Source organism: Loxodonta africana, chromosome 5 (genome assembly GCF_030014295.1).
Source record: "Loxodonta africana isolate mLoxAfr1 chromosome 5, mLoxAfr1.hap2, whole genome shotgun sequence".
In the NCBI taxonomy this organism is placed as follows: domain Eukaryota; kingdom Metazoa; phylum Chordata; class Mammalia; order Proboscidea; family Elephantidae; genus Loxodonta; species Loxodonta africana.
Window position 1 is genome coordinate 24655779 of NC_087346.1, and position 21817 is coordinate 24677595.

Consider the following 21817-nt stretch of genomic DNA (forward strand, 5'->3'; position numbering starts at 1 on the left):
ATTGATCTTTAGCGTCCACTCTCTTACCTCCTGTGCTTTGTTACCTATGGCCTGACATAATTTATAAAGTGATCAAGTAAGATTTTAAGTAAAACCTCTCATGTTTATGAATCACTTTTATTAGAGTATGATTTTGGAGGTAGTTTTCAGAATGACTTTCGTCTAGCCTCCAGAGCCCTAGTGATGCAGTGGTTAAGAGCTCGGCAGTTCAAATCCACTAGCTACTCCCTGGAAACTCTATGGGGGCAGTTCTGCTCTGTCCTATAGGGTTGCTATGAGTCGAATTGACTCAATGGCAGCAGGTTTGGTGTTTTTTTTTTTGGTTTTCATCTAGCCAGTTTTATGGGTGTATATTTATAATTGTATAATTATCTGTTGCTGTGTAATAGATCTCCCCAACATTTAACAGCTCAGGACAAAAAACCACTTATTATCTCACACAGTTTCTGAGGGTTAGTTATCTAGGAGCAACTTATCTGGTGGTTCTGGGATTCTGGCTCAGGAACTTTCCTGAGGTTGCAGTCAAGCTGTTGGCCGGGGCTGCAGTTTCTGAAGACTTGACTGGGCTGGAGGTTACACTTCTAAGGTCACTCACATTGCTGTTGGCAGGTGGTTTCAGTTTTTTACCATGTGGACCTCCCTGAGGGCTGTTCACAGCAGGACAGCTTGCTTCATCCAGAGAGAGTGGTCTGAGAAAGAGAGGGAAATAGAGTGAGCTGCACTCTTTTATAACCTAATCTTGGAAACTATATGCCATCACTTCTGTTGAATGGTGTTGGTCACACAAAGTAACTGTGGTACGGTGCAAGAGGGGACTACAGAGAGTTGAGGTAGGGATCCTTGACTGGCCACCACAATGATCAGTGAGGAAAATTTGCTTTACGGGAGGATGTGGTAAGGCTGGAGTGGAAAAAGCAAGGATTTGATACTGAATCAGAAGGAAATCAGAGCCCAGGCTAGATCTAATAATATTAAGAGAGACAGTTTAAAGCTGTAGAAAAGAGAATGAGTTTTATTGTCTGAAGTACTTGAGGTAGGTTCTCTGCCCTGACCCCCAGTGGCGGAGCAAGTTATTGAACTCATTCTTTCAACCTGTAGCTATCGAGCTTCTGCTGCGTGGTAGGCACTGTGCTGAAAGCTGGAGATATTATATTTAAAAAGATGACCACATTCCTGCCTTTCCAGCAGTAAAAACAATCTTTAAAACATGACACTTCAGCATAAATTGATGTAATAGTACCTACTATTATAGATTGAATTTATTTTTTTTTAATTATGAGTTGGAGTCCTGACTTCCATACCTGTGGATATAATCCCTTGTGGGAATTGAGTTTTCTTTGTATGTTAATGAGGCCATATCCTAAACCCAGAGATTTCTGAGTAATAAAAAGAACAGCATAGACAGAGAAGCAAGTAAGCATGATTGGGGGAAAGATAGACACCATGTGGACATCTCCAAGGAACGTTGAGAAGAATGCTAGGGAAGCAGAAACAAGGATTTCCCCAGAGCTGACAGAGAGAGCCTTTCCCTACAGCCTGTGCCCTGAATTTGGACTTCTAGCCCCCTAAACTGTGAGAAAATAAATTTCTGTTAATTAAAACCACTCACTTGTGGTATTTCTGTTATAACAGCACTAAGAGACTAAGACACCTACCTCTTAGATTATTTCAAAGATCAAATTAAATAACATATGTAAAACATTTGGCCCCTGGATGTACCAATATACTTGTGTAGTATTTTCATTATCATTATCCCGCCAGGTTTGTAGTTTTTGCCTCTATTTTACTTTTGGCTATATAGAAAAAAAAAAAAAAAATTTATAGAAAATAGAGTTAAATCTATTTTCTTTCTTACAAATTTCTCTCAAGTTACCTAATATAATTCTGTGCATGTAGACTTCTCAGTAAATATCTACCACTCAAGAACCAGTCTGCTGTGTGGAGAGATCAAATCCTAAAGGGCCTGGTCCTCACTGTGGCATCAATAGCCTGAACGCCCAGCTACTGGAGTACTCAGTAGTTAGATGCATAGGTAATCATTCTTCCTTTGAGGCCACTTGAGCACCATTTACTGGGATATTTTACCAGCTGTGGCTGTGTGGCTTTTATTCTCTTTTTGCATCTCTTTATAGATGGAAGAAATGCCCTGTGGGGAAGGTGTCTTATTATGCCATGTGCTGAGACCTTTATTAGATAGAGTGGTTTGGCAACCCTGGGGATAGGCTTAAGTTGGTTATGATTATTTGTTTGTGCTAAGCTACTTTTTAGCTTTTTAAAAGAAGCTAGATTTTGTGCTGGCAGATTGTATTTTTTAGAAGACATCTGCATTCTGCCTTCTGTCAAATATCCTTCAGAATAGGTAATAAAGGATACTAGTAGATAGTGTGCCCAGAAATCATCGCCATAAAAGGCCCTTATGCTTTCCATAATTTTGTAACCCAATAAAGCTTACCTTTGAGGCATAAACAAAAGGAGGCTACAAGCCTCAGGAATGCTAGTGCTGGTTTCCTAATTGATTTGGGGCCTTTGATGATAGGATTGGTCATAGTGAATATAGAAGATAGAAATTCTGAAAAATTATTATTTTTAGGGTCGGGGAGTGCCAAGTGTATGTTTTAAATCAGATCTGTCCTAGCCTGGGTTCTCTAGGAGAGCAAAATCAATGAAGTATATATAAATGTATATAGAGAGGTATTTACTTCAAGAAAATGGCTCATGCAGTTGTGGGGGCTGGCAAGTCCCAAATCTGTGAATCAGGTGACAGGCTGAAGACCTCTGCTGGCTTATGTGGTTGTGGGGGCTGATGAACCCAAAATCTGCAGGTAAGTGTCAGGCTGGAGACCCCTGCTGGCTCATGTGTTTGTGGAGGTTGACAAATCCAAAATTTGCAGGTCAGGTGGCAGGCCAGAGACTTCTGCAGGCTTACGTCCCAAGAACTGGAGGTCGGGCAGCAAGAAGAGTGCAAGGTCAAGAAAGAGAGCAGCATTGCCAGAATATCCATTTATATACTGGAGTCAGGCCACACCCCTAAGGAAACTTCCCCTTTCAGCTGATTGGCTGCTCACATTGAATCACAAAATGGAAGGTAATTACATAGCATCTGCAAAACCACTGAGAATCATAGCCTAGTCAAGTTGACATATGACATTAACCATCACAATCTACCCCTTGTCAACTTGGCACCTATGCACATCTCCTTAAACCATACATAATCTCTAAATAAAGACAATTATAAAGTCATACTTGTGCTTAACGTACAATAAAATTTGATACCACCAAAAATACACTAACCCCTTTTACATTTTATAATAAGTATTGGGATAAAGGAAGGAAGAAAACAAGGACATTTGATACACACATATACATACATCTACATACACACACACAATGAAATGAGGAAGAAATATACCTAACAGTCACAGCCCTCTCTTTTGTAACTGGTCATGTGGTCATAGCTGATATTAAGAACAACTTTCTTCCATCACCCATTCCATATTCCCTTTGCTCTGAGAAAACACCTCAGCTGGTCATGGTTCTTTGCCTGGTGGGGTGACCCAAACCTTCATTCCTGAAGGGTCTGTGCCATTAGTACTCTTCTTTACCTCCATCATGTTATATCAATCCCATTTCCCCTTGATAATCAGGATCATTCACATCAGGCAATATGGTAACTCCTTTCTTTTCCTGTTGATCCAGAGGCGTGATGACCCCAAAGTGGCTGGGTGGCATTCTTAACTTCCAGTTCAATGGAATCAGTGTTGTGTCTCCTAGTGGGAACATTCTTCCCTTTGGAAGTAAGATCTTGAGATTCACAGAACATTAGAGTTGTGGGGACAGAAGCAAAATATTTTGAGAGTGGGTTACTAGGGGTAATAGTGGGTGGCATCACTCCCATTTCCACCCCTTGGTTCTGGACCCCTGAATCCTGGTTTTGGGAGAAACAGCACCATGTATCGGAAGCTAGTTTAGAGCATATACAGCCTTCTAGAGAATATTGCCCTAGCCCTACAAGGTACTGCCACCTAGCTGGTGCTGTAATTGTGTCTTTAAGAGGCCATTCCAGCATTCTTTCAAGCCAGCTGCTTCAGGATGATAGGATCATGGTAAGACCAGTGGATTCTGTGAGCATGGGCCCATTGCCACACTTCATTTGCTGTGAAGTGAGTCCCTTCATCTGAGGCAATGATGTGTGGGATACCATGATGGTGGGTCAAGCATTCTGTAAGTCCATGAATAATAGTTTTGGCAGAATCATTGCATGCAGGTAAGGCAAATCCATATCCACAATAAGTGTCTATCTCAATAAGAACAAAATGCTGCCCTTTTTAATGATGGAAGCGGTCCAATGTAATCAACCTGTCAACAGATTGCCACTGATCACCTGGAGGAGTGGTGCCATACTGGGGACTCAATGCTGGTCTCTGCTGCTGGTAGATTGGGCACTCAGCAGTGGCTGTAGCCAAGTCAGCCTTGGTGAATGAAAGTCCATGTTGCTGAGCCCATTCATAACCTGCATCCCTGCCACCATGGCTACTTTGTTCACGAGCCCATTGGGCAATGATGGGTGGCTAGGGAAAGAGGCTGACTGGTATCCATGGAACATGTCATCCTATCCGTTTGATTGTTAAAATCTTCCTCTGCTGAGGTTACTCTTTGGTGAACATTCACAAGAGACACATATCTTCACTTCTTTGTCCCCTTCGGAGAGGTCTATCCACATACATCTTCCCCATAACCTCCTTGTCACCAGTTTTTCAATCATGCACCTTCCAAGTCTCTTACTATCTAGCCATACCATTGGCCACAGACGATGAATCGGTATACAGTTGCACACCTGGCTAATTCTCCTTCCAAGCAAAATGAACAACCAGGTACACTGCTTAAAGTTCTGCCCACTGGGAGGATTTTCCTTCTCCACTGTCCTTCAGGTAAGTCCCAGAAAGGGACTGCAGTACTGCTGCTGTTCACTTTCAGGTAGTGGCTATGTATCATGCAGAGCCATATGTAAACCATGCATGACTTTTCTTTTCCTCAGTCAACTGATCCTAAGGAACTCCCAGTGAGGCCATTGGTGCAGACTGGGAGAGGGAAGGTAATGTGACAGGAATAGAGACCATGGACAATTTGGGCCACTTCCTCATGTGACTTACTTGGATGTTCAAGTCCTGCATGAGCCCTATCTCTTATATACCATTTCCATTTAAAGAGGGAGTACTGCTGTGCATGTTCACCTTTATGACCGTGTGGGTCAGACAACACCCAGCTCATGATGGGCAGCTCAGGCCATGTGGTAACTTGGTGGTCCATAGTTAAGGATCTTGTCTCTACTAATGCCCAGCAACAAGCCAAAAGCTGTTTCTCAAAAGGAGAGTAGTCACCTGCAGAGGATGGTGGGGCTTTACTCCAAAATCCTAAGGGTTTGTTCTGTGATTTACCAATAGGTGCCTGCCAAAGACTCCAAACAGTATCCCTATCTGCCACTGAGACTTTAGGCACCATAGGATCACCTGGATCATATGGTCCAAGTGGCAGAGCTTCTTGTGCGGCAGCCTGAACCTGTTGCAGAGCCTTCCCTTGTTCTTGGCCCCTCTCAAAACTAGCAGCCTTTCGAGTCACTTGATAAATAGGCCGGATTAGCACACCCAAATGAGGGATATGTTGCCTCCAAAATTCGAAGAGGCCCACCAGGCATTGTGCCTCCTTTTTAGTGGCAGGAGAGGCAATGTGCAACAACTTAAACTTTAGAAGGAGGAGTATCTCAATGTGCCCCACACCACTGAGAATCATAACCAAGTTGTTGGGTAATATTAAGTATCACAAAACGTATTCCTAAAACCTCCAGAATAGAAATCCAAACTACGTATCTATGAGCTCAGTGAAATTAGTGAGTCCCCAAGAACAGAGTCTTTGTCAGGTTGTTTGTTTTCCCAGTGTCCATGTAGTTCAGTTGCATCTATTGGGGGCTCAGTAAATGCTTATTGAACTGGTGCCCTTTGTTAACTGTTTTCCCTCTTTCTTGATAGGGCACAACTAGTTGAATGTACCTTGTTGATTAGGGAAATGCTATGTCTGCTTGCATTATAGAAAGCAAATGCTTCAATGTGAACCCTGCCTTATAATTTACGTGTAACTGTTTGGTCTGACAGAGTGACACGTTTTACTCTGTGAGAGCTGAGTTTGTAATTCTATGTGTGTACACAATTTAATCTAGTATGTAAGTATTTCTGTTCCTTAGCCAGACTACTGTGCAGCCAACAGCACCTGATCATTAATATCAAAAGTCTTTTCACAAATATAGCCACAGACAAGCAGAGGCTTTAATTCAGATACAGTTATGCATTGCATAATGTCTGTTTGGGCAATGTCTGACTGCCTGTACATCCGTGGTCCCATGAGGTTATAATAAGAGTTCAGAAATTCCAATCAGAGAATGGGAGGTAGTGGACGTAACTGGATGTAGCGAATCCAGCACCTTACCATGTGCAACACAGATATATCATGTGTCTTGTTTAAAAAGCGGTTGTGCTCCTAGGCATATAATGGTACAGTAGTGTATGTGAACAGTATCTTGGCTATTTAGCTAACATGGGTACACTACAGAGTCCCATATAGCTTTGCTAAGTACATGCAGTCCCTGGGTTATGAACACCTGTCTTAAATGTACAACCAGTAGTTACAAACCATCCCCTGCAAAGCCTATTATATTAAATGTTCAAGGTAAGTACAATGATTTGTAATAACAAATGGGTGCTACTTTGCAATGTGTATCAAAACGTTATTATTATTGTTATCACTGTATTATGTTAAAGATATTTTAGTGTATCTGGAACTGTTCCTTTAATTTTTTTATGCATATTAAGGTACAATATATACTATATACTAAGACAAACATTTGATGAACTGACATGAGATATGAACTATACCTAACTTTTCTGACTTACGTGCAAAGTTGACTTAAACACTCAAGAACAGAATTCGTTCGTAATCGGGTGATTGACTATATATAATCTGGGTTCACGTAATGTCCAAATCACATAAGGTCCTATTTCACAGACTGTATTGTGGACTTTAAACAATGCATGGCTGTACTTTAATTAACCACCAGACATGATGGTGGTCTGGACTAACTCAGAAAACTGTCATAGAGAATAATGAAATGGCAAAGGTTAAGGAGATACTGTCTTTGAAGTATCATACTTACCAAATGTAATAATGAAAGATTAGTATTTGAGAATTAACACTGCAATAAATACATTGTACTGGGCTATATCATTACAAGGTTCAAGAAGAGATATGGTGGAAATTAAAAAGAAGAAAGTTTAGGATCTTGCTAGAAGAATACAATGAAAAGAGGAGGCATTTGTTACAGGTGCAGTGAAGAAAAAAATGTTAAAGGTAAAATCTAGATACCCAGAGTTAAGCACGTGTACCACTTGTTGCTGGGTGAGTTTTTTTTTTGTGTTTGAACATAAAGAAGGAAATGACTTCGTTTTTATTTTTCAAAATTGGAGATACCGTTTATAGTGAGTTTTGTATTTTTTAAAATGGTTCGTATTAAAGTAATTCATAAACAAATTACAGGGTGATGTTAATAAAATGTGTATAACATAGAACATTAGAATTGGCTACATTTAGTTCTTCATCAATGGAAGCTGAGCTTTCTGGGGAAATTTCTGTTCAAAGAAACCTGTACTACATCTAATACACAAATAGATTCCTATAAAAGGTTTTGCCAATATAGAGCAATACAAAGTAAAATAGAACTTTCTGTTTTCCATTATTAAATTAATAAAATATTCAAAAGTATAACATTCCTTTCATAATTTATATCTCTCAATTATTGTAACTTGCACAGCAAAGTTACATTGTATTTAGTAAATATAAAATTCTGAGAATTTTGAGATGACTGCTGACTCACAAAGCATTAGGGTAATGTGTTTTAGATTCTAATCTAATCATCCTTATTTATTTCTTACTCATCCTTAGAACTGTCTCAAAAAAGACAGCTTGGAGGAAGGGGACAGGAAGCTTACATACTGAGTTGTAGGCTGTTGCCTGTGGCGCTTTATTGCATCAAGAAAACGTAGAGTCTGAATGGAAGAGGAGTTCTAAGATTTGAGCATGGGGGTTGCATTCTCTTGAAGCTTTGTTTGTATTAATGTGAGTCTAGACCCTCATTAAATAATCATGATAGAGTTATGCCAAAATTATACATACTGTCTTTTTATTACATTTAATTAAATGAATAATCAGTTGACTAATGTGTCACATGATTTCTTTAGCTGGTATTGAAAGATCATTTTACTTAAATCACATGAGTGGGTAGAGATTAAAACAGGTCCATTTCCTGGTTTCTTTTCCTGTGGTTAATTAAGTCCTTTGAGATATGGTTATGTACACGTTACAGTGGTTTACACATCTGTTTGTTTTATTAGTTTTGCAGACAGGAGACAGAAGCAAAAAGGGGCATGGCTAACCATATTCTCATCTAACTCATAAGCCAAATTGGTCTTGAGAGCTTTCCGGAAGTCACTTTATTCTGCACCCGTTTCTGGACTTTGGAATGTGCCTGGCTTTTGTGTAGCTTATTACTTTATCAAATTTAAAATGATTATTATCAAACATTTATATAATTGTATTAAACTTCTATAAGTATGTTCTGGGAGCCCTAGTGGTGCTGTGGTTAAAGCACTTGCTGACCATTGGCTCCATGAGGGAAAGATGTGGCAGTCAGCTTCCTTGAAGATTATAACCTTGGAAACTCTATGGGGCAATTCTACTCTGTCCTTTAGGGTCTCTATGAGTTGGAATTGACTCCATGGCAGTGGTTTTTTTTGTTTGATTTGTTTAAGTATGTATACTTTGTTTCAGTTCATGGTAGGACTAGAGTCATACTGTATATAAAGGTATAATAATCCCTTGAAATACTTTTCACTTAGCTTTTTAATAACACATATGATGTATAACGCTGTGGATATTACCTAAAACCCACAGGGAAACCCTATGATAATTTTTTTACTTCTAGAAAGTCGGTTGTCAAGTAAAAAAAAAAAAAAAAGCATAAACAGAAAAAACATTGATTACCCATGCTTATGAAATGCAATTTCAAACTATGGCATTTTGGCCAATTATGAAAATTTATCAAATTATCACATTTTTGCATCAGAAGGAACCTCAGAGGTCAAATATACTCCTCTACTGTTAGTGTTAAAGAAACCAGGTACTAGATGGAATAAGTAATCTTTCTGAGGTCACACTACAAGTTATCTGAGGAGGCCAGAGCAGAATTAGAACTTCCTTATGTTTAAAAAAAAAAAAAGCTTTTTTTTTTTAATGTTAACACAGTTTTTACTATGTGTAAAATCTACTGATTACAAAATAGTATATGTTAATTGTATTATCTTTGATTCTAGAAATAATGAATATGGTGTTCCTTAGGATTTTGTTTCTCACCAGCCTTTTAATAAGTGAGGTAATTGCAGTAATTAGTTCTTTTTAGATCTAGTATTGGACTGAAAAGTAGGGATGATGATTTCTGCAGGTTGGTGGAAGAGTGGTGAAGATGGTGCTGGAAGTTACTTCCAGAAAGTGCTTAATTTGATGGGCAGGTGGATAGGATGACCTCAAAACTTGGTTTTCACTCTACCACAATTGTGTGGAACACATCCCTGTATATTAGGTTTAATAGTAATGGTAAAAAAACAAAAAAACATTGCTGTCAAGTCGATTCTGGCTCATAGCGATCCTACAGGACAGAATAGAACTGCCCCATCGGGTTTTCTAAGGAGCGAACAGTGGATTTGAACTGCTGACCTTTTGGTTAACAGCTGAACACTTACCTACTGAGCTGTGATGACAACAAGAATAGTTAAGAAGAATGTTTGCTATGTAATAGGTACTGGGCTAAACACTTTATGTATATTATTTTATTAAAAAAAATTTTTTTTTTTAAATTTAGCTCTCATAATTTTCCCGAAAGTATATCTCTATTTTGCCCATGAAAAAACTGAACCCAAGTTTCTATAAATTGGAAGTCATAGAAGAGCTTTTATCCCCAGGCAGTCTGACATGTGATTTTGGTATCCAGCTTCTCCCAAATAGAGGAGTGATGAGCATAATAGGCAATTTTTATCTAGAAGACTCAGAAGAATACTTGTATATTTCAGAGCAGTGATGAATATATACATTAATACATGATTAATGAATGAATCATAGTGATACTTTCAACGTATCAAATGCCAAAACTAGTGAAATATTTGTAAGGCTTAGAGGAGACATCACATGTAGAAGTCATTTGTAATCTAGAGCACTTTAGATACAGTGGTTAAGAGGGTGTTACTATAAAAGAATATAGTAGTGTGTTTTAATGTTTGGAAATATGTTAAAAAATATTATAAGAAGATTCATTTCCCAATTGTTCTGATGTATACTAAAAAGGTAATATAAACAGTCTTATATGTGTATATTTTTAAATAATTTTTATTGTGCTTTAAGTGAAAGTTTACAAATCAAGTCCGTCTCTCACATATAAACTTATATACACCTTACTACATACTCCTATTTACTCTCCCTCTAATGAGACAGCCCGCTTCCTCCTTCCAGTCTCTCCTTTCGTGACCATTTTGCCAGTTTCTAACCACCTCCACCCTCCCATCTCCCCTCCAGACAGGAGATGCCAACACAGTCTCAAGTGTCCACATGGTGCAAGTAGCTCACTCCTCATCAGCATCTCTCTCCAACCCATTGTCCAGTCCAATCCATGTCTGACAAGTTGGCTTCGGGAATGGTCCCTGTCCTGGGCCAACAGAAGGTTTGGGGACCCTGACTGCCGGGGTCCTTCTAGTCTCAGTCAGACCATTAAGTCTGGTCTTTTTATGAGAATTTGGGGTCTGCATCCCACTGATCTCCTGCTCCCTCAGGGGTCCTCTGTTGTGTTCCCTGTCAGGGCAGTCATCGGTTGTGGCCAGGCACCATCTAGTTCTTCTGGTCTCAGGATGATGTAAGTCTCTAGTTCATGTAGCCCTTTCTGTCTCTTGGGCTCATAGTTATCGTGTGACCTTGGTGTTCTTCATTCTCCTTTGGTCCCAGGTGGGTTGAGACTCATTGATGCATCTTAGGTGGCCGCTTGGTAGCCTTTAAGACCCCAGATGCCACACTTCAAAGTGGGATACAGAATGTTTTCTTAATAGATTTTATTTTGCCAATTGACTTAGAAGTCCCCTGAAGCCATAGTCCCCAAACCCCTGCCCCTGCTTTGCTGACCTTCGAAGTATTCGATTTATTCAGGAAACTTATTTGCTTTTAGTTTAGTCCAGTTGTGTTGACCTCCCTGTATTGAGCATTAAACAATCTTATATATTACTCAACTTCCAGATATCAAACATTCACACCTTCTTACAAGTACACTAAGTATCTTCTCTTGCCTTCTTCCAGCATAGAGAAGCATTCATCCCCTCTTCTTTCTCAAGAACAAACCTTCTACCTGTGTTGCTCCTTCTTATGAATGCTTATATCGTAGATTATTCCTTCTTTCTATTTGATATTTACCCTCTCACTTGCAAGATGATTCTTCTCATTGATTTTAAATATACCAGCGTCTCTTTCATTTCAAAATCTTTCACCCCTGATTGCATATCCTGTTCAGCTAGGGAGCCTTTCTCTCTCCTTCCTTGAATTATCTTTATGCTATGTCTCTACTTTTTTCTTACCTCTCATATTCATCTCATATTCATCAACCCACACTAACCTGGCTTCTGTGTCCCTCTGGCCTTCTAGTGGTTCTCTCTCATGTTGCCAGTGCTCTCCATGTCACTAAACTGCTGGATGCCTTTTCGACCTCCTTTTACTTGACTTCTCAACAACTACCTCCATCTGAAAAACACTTTTCCTTTGGCTTTACTGAAACCACCTATCCTTCTGGCCACACCGTTTCATTCTTTTTTTGAGCTTCTACTCTTTTCCAAGGAAACTGTGGTGCCATAGTGGTTAAGTGCTATGGCTGTTAACCAAAAGGTTGGCAGTTTGAATCCACCAGGTGCTCCTTGGAAACTCTATGGGGCAGTTCTACTCTGTCGTATTGGGTCATTATGAGTTGGAATTGACTTGGTGACAATGGGTTTTTTAGTTTAGTCTTTCCAAGCTATAAAATGTGTGAGCAATTTCTGTTTGCTCTGCTCCTCCCAAACACATACAAGCGCGCACACACACATTCCCTTTGCCAGGTTCCTACTATTCATGTTCTTTGAAGCCAGCCAAAGTCATCTCTTTACTAGGAAATTGTTGCTGGACTTATACTGGATTAGTTCTCTCTATTCTGTATTTAAATAGCCCCATGCTCCTTTCTGTCCTACCATACATCAAGTTATTATTTTCCATCTCTTGTGGTGGCTGATAGTGGCTTTCTCCACTCCTGTACTGTATGTATTTTTGTTCACTATGCTGTATTTAGTCCCAGCATAATTCTTGGCACATATTAAGTGCTCAAAAATACATTTTTTTTCAAACGAATTGCTTATCTTTATTAGATTTCCACCTTAGTTAAAAAAAAAAAATAACAGAATTAAAAACAATTATTCATACTGAAGTGTTGTTGCTCTGTAATTGTATTTAGATTTATTTAAGTTACGTTCTGTCTAGTTTAATATGTTGTATTTGACCAGAAGTTATTTCGAATATATGTCACTTTTTAAATATGGACGATATTGTAGCATATAACAAACATCTTAAATTTCAGATTTGATCAAATGAACAAAACTTACATGTTTTTACTTTTAATGTATTTTCCTGTCGTTTGAGTCTGATGTGATTGCCTTATAATCTTTTCCAAGTCCTGCAAGCCACAGGACATATCTCATTTATGCCTGACTTTTCAGTCCCTCCACATTTTCACCTCTAGCTACTTTTTTACATTTAATTTTCGACTACTTTCCTCTAATACGTAGTGTTCTAACCTGACTTGTTATTCTCCATATACCTTTTGGAGTGCCATGATGTAGCTGATGTTGTTTTCCTTATTTTTTACCCGTTCCCTACTGATCTTATCTTGTCCCAAACTTATCCAGCCTACAAAGTTCAGAGTGAGTTTCAAATGGTATCTTGAAACTACCTCCAAAAATTACATAGCTGCTGAACTCTGTACAACTATCTTGGCCCTCTTTCCCCTTTGTTATTAAACCGGTTTGTTTTCTATTTCCGCTGAAAAAATTCTGGAGGGCAGGACCTCCCGTATGAGTGTGAATATTCTGCAGTACTGTGCACGTTGTACACTGTGGTACATGTGTTGAGTGAATGTTCAGTTTATCTAGTAGGTTTTTATATTACTTTTGTTGTGTCGAGTATTGTAAGGAGGCCTCACTCTGGCTCTCTTTCCAGGGAGTACAGCTGCCTATATAATATGTCCTTTTGTTTAAATATGTCCTTTTGTTTAGACTTGGCTAAAATATTCTCATCTGTTAGGTATCTTTTGAACCCTTAAGAATTTGTTAGGAATAGGAAATTCTTCCTGCAACTCTTTTTGTAGTGCATTCTATTTTCCAGAACGACATTTTTGTCTCTGTCTTATTAATTCAAAAGGAAATTATAATGTGTTTTTCCCCCCTCATGTTTAGTTCAGTCAGCGGAGAATTTGTTGATAGCCTTCAGTGAGCAAGGTGTTGTATCAGGTACTGCTGGAGACAGAAAGGTAAATATGTCATAATGCCTGCCCTCAAGGAGCTAACCATCTTAGGAGGAAGGGAGGAAGAAGGGGAAAGGAAAGACTTGTGTTTAGCTAATTCTCTTGAAATGTAGAATGACAAATATTTTATTACATATAATTTGAAGGTATGACACCTTCACCTGTAACTTTCTGGCCCAGTGGGAATTCAGGTCTTTACAGATCAGTGTGGATCTGCTCTGGTATGGACAGGCAGACAGTTACCCAGAGTTGGTTATATGATACTTTGGTTGAAACATTCCTTTCTGATGTGATAAGAACCTGTGGTTGGTCAGTTAATAGAAAAATTTGATTCTGTCGGGGATCATAGAATTTGATACTTTAACCATTTCATTTTAACTTAAGTCTTATGTATATATGTATTTAGGGTTTTTTAGTCACCAATCTTTTGATCTAAGACCAAAACTACTTTAGATCTAACTGTAGATGGCCTCACTAGAGTTTGATGTAATATTTTTTCATAACCATTCCTTGTAGTATCCAGTTTTACCATTTTAAAAATAGTATGAATAGAACGGCTTACAAAATAACGGAGCACAAAATCCTTCCAGATTAATGATTTTCCCCTATCTTTTATAATTGCTTTGTCTCATATAATTTGGCAATTTCTTTTACAGACTTACCTTTGAATCTTTTCAGAGAATTCACTTGATTTTCTTATAAACAACTAAATTGTTTCTTACTCATATATCTTTGATGTATTTAATATTTAGTTAAATTACATGATTGCAATAACTTGTACAACTTGTATAAATAGGTATGGGAACAAACACAACTGAGTTGTAAGCAGAATGCGTTACATATATATGATAAAAATATATTGTGTATGTATATATAAACCATATTGAATGTTTCAGAGCCTGATGTGGGAGATTGGATTCTTGGCAGGACTGAGGAGAGTGACACATACTCAGAATGGCATAGTCATCTGCCACCTTTGAGCAGGCTGCATATGTTTGTTTCTACTCAGGTCAAAATCTGAAGGGCAACAGATTTGGTTGCTATGCTATGCTGCCCTTGTTTATGATGGCCATGACTGAACTGTTTCAAACCAGTTCAGTGCCCTGGGTATTACAAAATAACTTCCCTATCCTCCATAGCATTATTTTATTCTAAAAATTCTTGGCCTGTAAATATTGATAACTTCACTTTTATTGTGGTGAAAATATGTGCAAGAAAACATATACCAATTCAACAATTTCTGCATGTATAATTCAGTGGTACTGACTGTGTTCTTTAACTTGAGCAACGGTTCTCACCATCCTGTTCCAAGTTATTCCACCAGAGTTATCACAAACCAAATGCATCCTAGATACCTGTCTTAGTTATCTAGGGCTGCTGTAACAGAAATACCACAAGTGGCTGGCTTTAACAAAGATAAGTTTATTCTCTCACAGTCCAGTATGCTACAAGTCCAAATTCAGGGTGTAAGCTCCAGGGGGAGGCTTTCTCTGTCAATTCTGGAGGAAGGTCCAGTCATCAATCTTCCCGTGGTCTAGGAGCTTCTCAGGTGCCGGAACCCCAGGTCGAAAGGACACGCTTTGCTCTTTCTTGGTGGTATGAGGTCCCCGTGTCTCTCTGCTCACTTCGGTCTTTTATATCTCAAAGGAGATTGGTTTAAGACAATCTAATCTTGTAGATCTCATAAACATAACTGCTACTAATCCACCTTACCAACATCATAGTGATAGGATATACGACATATAAGAAAATCACATCAGATGACAAAATAGTGGACCAAACCCAGTGCCGTCAAGTCAATTCTGACTCATAGCAACCCTATAGGACAGAGTAGAACTGCCCCATAGAGTTTCCAAGAAGCGCCTGGCGGATTCAAACTGCCAGCCCTTTGGTTAGCAGCGATAGCACTTAACCATTACCCCACCAGGGTTTCCAAATAGTGGACAATCACACAATACTGGGAATCATGGCATAGCCAAATAGATACACCTATTTTTGGGGGACACAATTCAATCCATGACACACCTAACCAAAAACTCCCTCTTTCCCCTGCCCTGCCATCCCTGGTAATCACTAGTGATTTTTTTTGGTTTCTATATATTTGCTTGGAAACCCTGGTGGCATAGTGGTTAAGTGCTACTGGTGCTAACCAACGGGTCGGCAGTTCGAATCCGCCAGGCGTGCCTTGGAAACTCTATGGGGCAGTTCTACTCTGTCCTTTAGGGTCGCTAGGAGTCGGAATTGACTCTACGGCACTGGGTTTTATTTATTTAAATATATTTGCTTATTTCATATAAGTGAGATCATATGGTATTTGTCCTTTTGTAGCTGACATTTCACTCAGCATTATGTTTTCTATGTTCATCCATATCGTGGCATGCCTTGAAACTTCACTCCTCCTTAAATAAACAAAAAAATTGCCACCAAGTCTATTCTGACTCATAGTAACCCTATAGGACAAACTAGAACTGCCTCATAGATTTCCCAAGGAATGACTGGTGGATTTGAACTGCTGACCTTTTGGTTAGCAGCTGTAGCACTTAACCACTACACTACCAGGTTTTCCTAAAGGTATTAACCAAACCAAACCCGTTGCCGTCAAGTCGATTCCGACTCATAGTGACCCTATTGAACAAAGTAGAGCTGCTCCATAGGGTTTACGAGGAATATTTGGTGGATTCGAACCGCTGACCTTTTGGTTAGCAGCCACAGGTGGTTCAAACCCATTCAGAGGCTCCTCAGAAGACAGACCTAGTGACCTGCTTCCAATTGGACGCAGCCTTGAAAACTCTGTGGAGCAGTTGTACTCTGCATACACGGAGGTCACATGAGTCACAATAGACAGCAAGTAATAACAACATTGAGCATTTTTTCATGTGCTTCTTGGCCATCTGAGTATCCTCTTGGTGAATTGTCTAAGTTCTTTGTCCATTTTTTTGATTGGATTGCTTGTCTTTTTTTTTGTTTTTTTATAATTTTTATTGTGCTTTTTTTTAAGTGAAAGTTTACAAATCAAGTCAGTCTCTCACACAAAAACCCATATACACCTTGCTACACACTCCTAGTTACTCTCCGCCTAATGAGACAGCCTGCTTTCTCCCTCCACTCTCTCTTTTCGTGTCCATTTTGCCAGCTTCTAACCCTCTCCACCCTCTCATCTCCCCTCCAGGCAGGAGATGCCAGCATAGTCTCAAGTGTCCACCTGATCCAAGAAGCTCACTCCTCACCAGCATCCCTCTCCAACCCATTGTCCAGTCCAATCCACGTCTGAAGAGTTGGCTTCGGGAATGGTTCCTGTCTTGGGGCAACAGAAGGTCTGGGGACCATGACCACTGGAGTCCTTCTAGTCTCAATCAGACCATTAAGTCTGCTCTTAGGAGAATTTGGGGTCTGCATCCCACTGCTCTCCTGCTCCCTCAGGGTTTCTCTGTTGTGTTCCCTGTCAGGGCAGTCATTGGTTGTAGCCAGGCACCATCTAGTTCTTCTGGTCTCAGGATGATGTAGTCTCTGGTTCATGTGGCCCTTTCTGTCTCTTGGGCTTGTAATCGCCTTGTGTTCTTCATTCTCCTTTGATCCAGGTGGGTTGAGACCAATTGATGCATCTTAGATGGCTGCTTGCTAGCGTTTAAGACCCCAGACGCCACTCTTCAAAGTGGGATGCAGAATGTTTTCTTAATAGATTTTATTATGCCAATTGACTTAGATGTCCCCTGAAACCATGGTCCCCAGACTGCTGCCCCTGCTACACTGGCCTTCAAAGCATTCCGTTTATTCAGGAAACTTCTTTGCTTTTGGTTTAGTCCAATTGTGCTGACCTCTCCTGTATTGTGTGCTGTCTTTCCCTTCACCTAAAGTAGTTCTTATCTACTATCTAATTAGTGAATGCCCGTCTCCAACCCTCTCTCCCTCCCCACCGTGTAACCACAAAAGGATGCTTTCTTCTCAATTTAAACTGTTTCTCAAGTTCTTATAATAATGGTCTTATACAATATTTGTCCTTTTGCAGCTGACTAATTTCACTCAGCATAATGCCTTCCGGGTTCCTCCATGTTATGAAATGTTTCACAGATTCCTCACTGTTCTTTATCGATGCGTGGTATTCCATTGTGTGAATATACCATAATTTATTTATCTGTTCTACCATTGATGGGCACCTTGGTTGCTTCCATCTTTTTGCTATTGTAAACTGCTGCAATAAACATGGGTGTACATATATCCGTTTGTGTAAAGGCTCTTATTTCTCTGGGATATACTCCAAGGAGTGGGATTGCCGGATCGTATGGTAGTTCTATTTCTAGCTTTTTAAGGAAGCGCCAAATCAATTTCCAAAGTGGTTGTACCATTTGACATTCCCACCAGTAGTGTAGAAGTGTTCCAGCCTCTCCACAGCCTCTCCACCATTTATTCTTTTGTGTTTTTTGGATTAATGCCAACCTTTTTTGTTGGAGTGAGATGAAATCTCATTGTAGTTTTGATCTGCATTTCTCTAATGGCTAATGATCATGAACATTTCTTCATGTATCTGTTAGCTACCTGAATGTCTTCTTTAGTGAAGTATCTATTCATATCTTTTGCCCATTTTTTAATTGGGTTATTTGTCTTTTTGCAGTTGAGTTTTTGCAGTATCATGTAGATTTTAGAGATCAGGTGCTGATCAGAAATGTCATGGCTAAAAACTTTTTCCCAGTCTGTAGGTAGTCTTTTTACTCTTTTGGTGAAGTCTATGGATGAGCACAGGTGTTTGATTTTTAGAAGTTCCCAGTTATCTAGTTTTTCTTCTACATTCTTTATGATGTTTTGTATACTGTCTATGCCATGTAGTAGGGCTCCTAACGTTGTCCCTATTTTTTCTTCCATGATCTTTATCGTTTTAGATTTTATATTTAGGTCTTTGATCTAGATTGCTGTCTTTTTGTTGTTAAGTTGTAGAAGTATTTTATATGTCTTGGGTATTGGCCCTTATTGGGTATATGGTCCCCCCCAATTTTCTTCTAATGCGTAGGCAGTCTTTTTACTTTTTTGATAAAGCCCTTTGATGCAGAGAAGTGTTTAGTTTCTGTGAGGTCCCATTTATCTGTTCTGTCTTTTACGGCTGGTACTTTTGTTGTCATATTTGATAGCCTCTTGCTAAAAACTAAGTCCCTTTAGTTTTGCCCCTACATTTTCTTCTAAGAATTTTTTGGTTTTAATTTTCACAGTTAGGTCCTTGATCCATTTGGAATTGATTTTTTTGTGTGGTGTGAGGGTTGGATTTTGATTCATTCTTCAGCATATGGAAATCCAATTTTCTTGGCATCATGTGTTATGATATTATTCTTTCCCCTTTGGATGAAATTAGCACACTTATTGAAAATCAGTTGACCATAGATGTATGGATTTATTTCTGGACTCTCAATTCTATTCCATTGGTCTGTATATCTAGTATTATACCAATACCAGGCTATTTTGATTACTGTAGCTTTATAGTGTGTTTTGAAATCACAAAGTGTGAGTTCTCTTACTTTATTCTGGTTCTTGAACATTTCTATAACTATTCGTGGTCCCTTGCCTTTCCATATAAATTTGAGGATTGGCTTTTCCATTTCTGCAAAGAAGGCTGGTGAAATTTTAATGAGGATTGCACAGAATTTATAGGTTGTTTTCAGTACTGTTGACATATTAGAGGAGCCCTGGTGATGCAGGGGTTAAAGTGCTCAGCTGCTAGCCAAAAGGCCAGCCTTTTGAATCCACCAGCTGCTTGCTCTGTGGGAGAAGGATGTGGCAGGCCTGCTTCCGTAAAGATTTCCAGCCTTGAAAACCCTATGGGGCAGTTGTACTCTGTCCTATAGGGTCACTATGAATTGGAATTGACTTGATAGGAGCAGTTTTGAGTTTTGTGTTTGACGTATTAGATATATTAAGACTTCAATCCGTGAACACAGATTGTTCTTCCATTTAGTTAGGTCTTCTTTGATGTCTTTTAGCAATATTATATAATTCTCTATGTACACGTCTTTCACCCTCCTGATTAAATTTATTCCTAGGTACTTTATTCTTTCAGATACTACTGATGTTAACTTATTTTTAAATAAAAAAAAGATGAAATATATATATTTTTTCCTGTCAAGATCTCCTACCTCCCGGGATCACAACTCTTCATTGTAACTATTTTTTCTTCTTTCCTGTTGTATCTTTTCTTCTTGATTATATTTGTTTCATAGGATGCCCTGAACATTACTATCTATGCTTGGACCCCTCAGGGAAGGATAAGTATATGTGTTCGTGATTTGCAGTTGATATTCTTTGTTTATAGATTTGACTTTTTTGTTTAATGTAGTGTCTGGTTCTTAAGAATCCCACGAAGTGTTCCCTTGCCCTGTGGCTCATTATGCACTGTGACGGGAGAAGAGACAATTTTATTTGTGTTTCCTTGAAACTTCATTTTTCTTGTAGGGCCTGATTAATACACTCTAAACACAAAATCAGCCCATCCTGCACTGTTTGTTATTTTAAATCATCTATCATTTTTCTCCCTCACATTATTTTCTTTGATTATACAGTATTTTCCTAGTCACAAAGAAAATAACTTTTTCAGTATGACTTTGTTTAAATTATTGTATCATTCAACTTCTGCTCGGAAGACCATTCTAACAAACAAACGTGAAGTTTTAGTGGCTTACAGCAACAGAGGTTTATTTGTCGTTCAGCATATGGGCTGCAAGTGGCTGTGACTGTCCACAGCTCGGTACCACGTGTCGTCTGAATGAACAGCTCTTATCAGGGACGTGCATTTTCATGGTCGGGGAAAAGAGCTGTAGCCCAAACGCATGATGGTTCTTAAAACTTCCTCTTCCATGTTAATCACTTTGCTTCTGCTCACATTTCATGGGTCATTGCAGGTCACCTAGTCAACCCTGTCATGGGATACTCCTCCCAAAGGCAGCACTCTGAGTCACAAGGCAGCTTGGTATACTAGTCCACGTTCTGGAATAATACACATTGGAATGCTAGGGAATGCTATGATCTACAGTTAAGGATTTTTTGGTAAAATTTCAGTGGAAATTAATTTTTCTTTTTGATGTTTGTCAGCTTTGTGCATTGAGCTTTATAGAAATGATCCTGAAATTCAAGTTGAGACTCTTTCAGGGTTTTAATAAAGACAAGTGAGAGGATATTAAATCTGTACTTACTATTTCATTATATTTTCCTTTCTCTATCTTCTTCACTTGTCTGCTATTGTTATTGATTATTCAGTAGCCGTCCAAACGTACCTCCCCCGCCCCACCCTTGCTGCTGGTATAGATTGTTTAAATTTGTAAGCCCAAGAATTGTTTTGAAGATGATTTCCTTTTGTGTTGATCGTCGATTGACATTTTAGGGAACAGCGTGGATTTTCCCAACTTACTACCTTTGCAATACAATGAATTTGTGCTTTTGCCAATTTCATAGTCATGGTTTCTGTTACATTGTCCACATGTGGACAGCAGTCTGCCAACAAGTAAACAAAAACCAAGTTAAGTCATAGACAAATGCAGTTGAAATACCAAATCACCCATGGCCTCTTCTGGAGTTATATTTATTCGCACACAGTGGGGATTAGTATTTCCTTGTGAAACCAGAGACAGTTACTTTTGCTCTTTTCTAATAGTAGAACTGAACCTCTAATGCATGCGCTCGTGAAATCCATCTTAGTGAAGCATGGTACTTGAGAAGAGACAATGGGCAAATTGTCAGAGAAAGTTTGTAAGTAATGCTGGGTGTTGAAGGGAGATAGGGAATTGGAAAAGTAGATATACCTCCTAGATACTCAGGAGCAAATGCTTTGGTGTAGTGATAGAATCAGAAAGAATTAAACCAGAAGGCCTCTTGAGTTTTTTTGGTCCTAACCATTGCCACAGTAAAGAAGCAGTCACGTTGACAAAAATCTTACCAAATGATGGCTTAAATTAATTACTCTTTGTAATTTCAGTGAAGGTCTCCCCCACCTCTCCAAGTTTGTGTATTCCAGCTTTCAATTGACATTCTAGTTAAATGTTTCCCTTAATTTCACACCAACCTTCCTTTTAGTAGAGTGAAGCCTAACAGGGAAAGCAGTGATTAGATCAGCCTGTATATGTAATTTGCCTTATAGATTCATTGACTAAACTCATAATACTGAGATTA

At 39.0% G+C, this 21817-nt stretch overlaps 1 protein-coding gene across 2 annotated transcripts in view; it reads left to right on the forward strand.

Moving 5' to 3' along the window:
• The window catches only part of PRDM5 (PR/SET domain 5), a 290703-nt gene that overhangs the window by 122395 nt on the left and 146491 nt on the right, over positions 1 to 21817 (forward strand). The window lies entirely within an intron of this gene.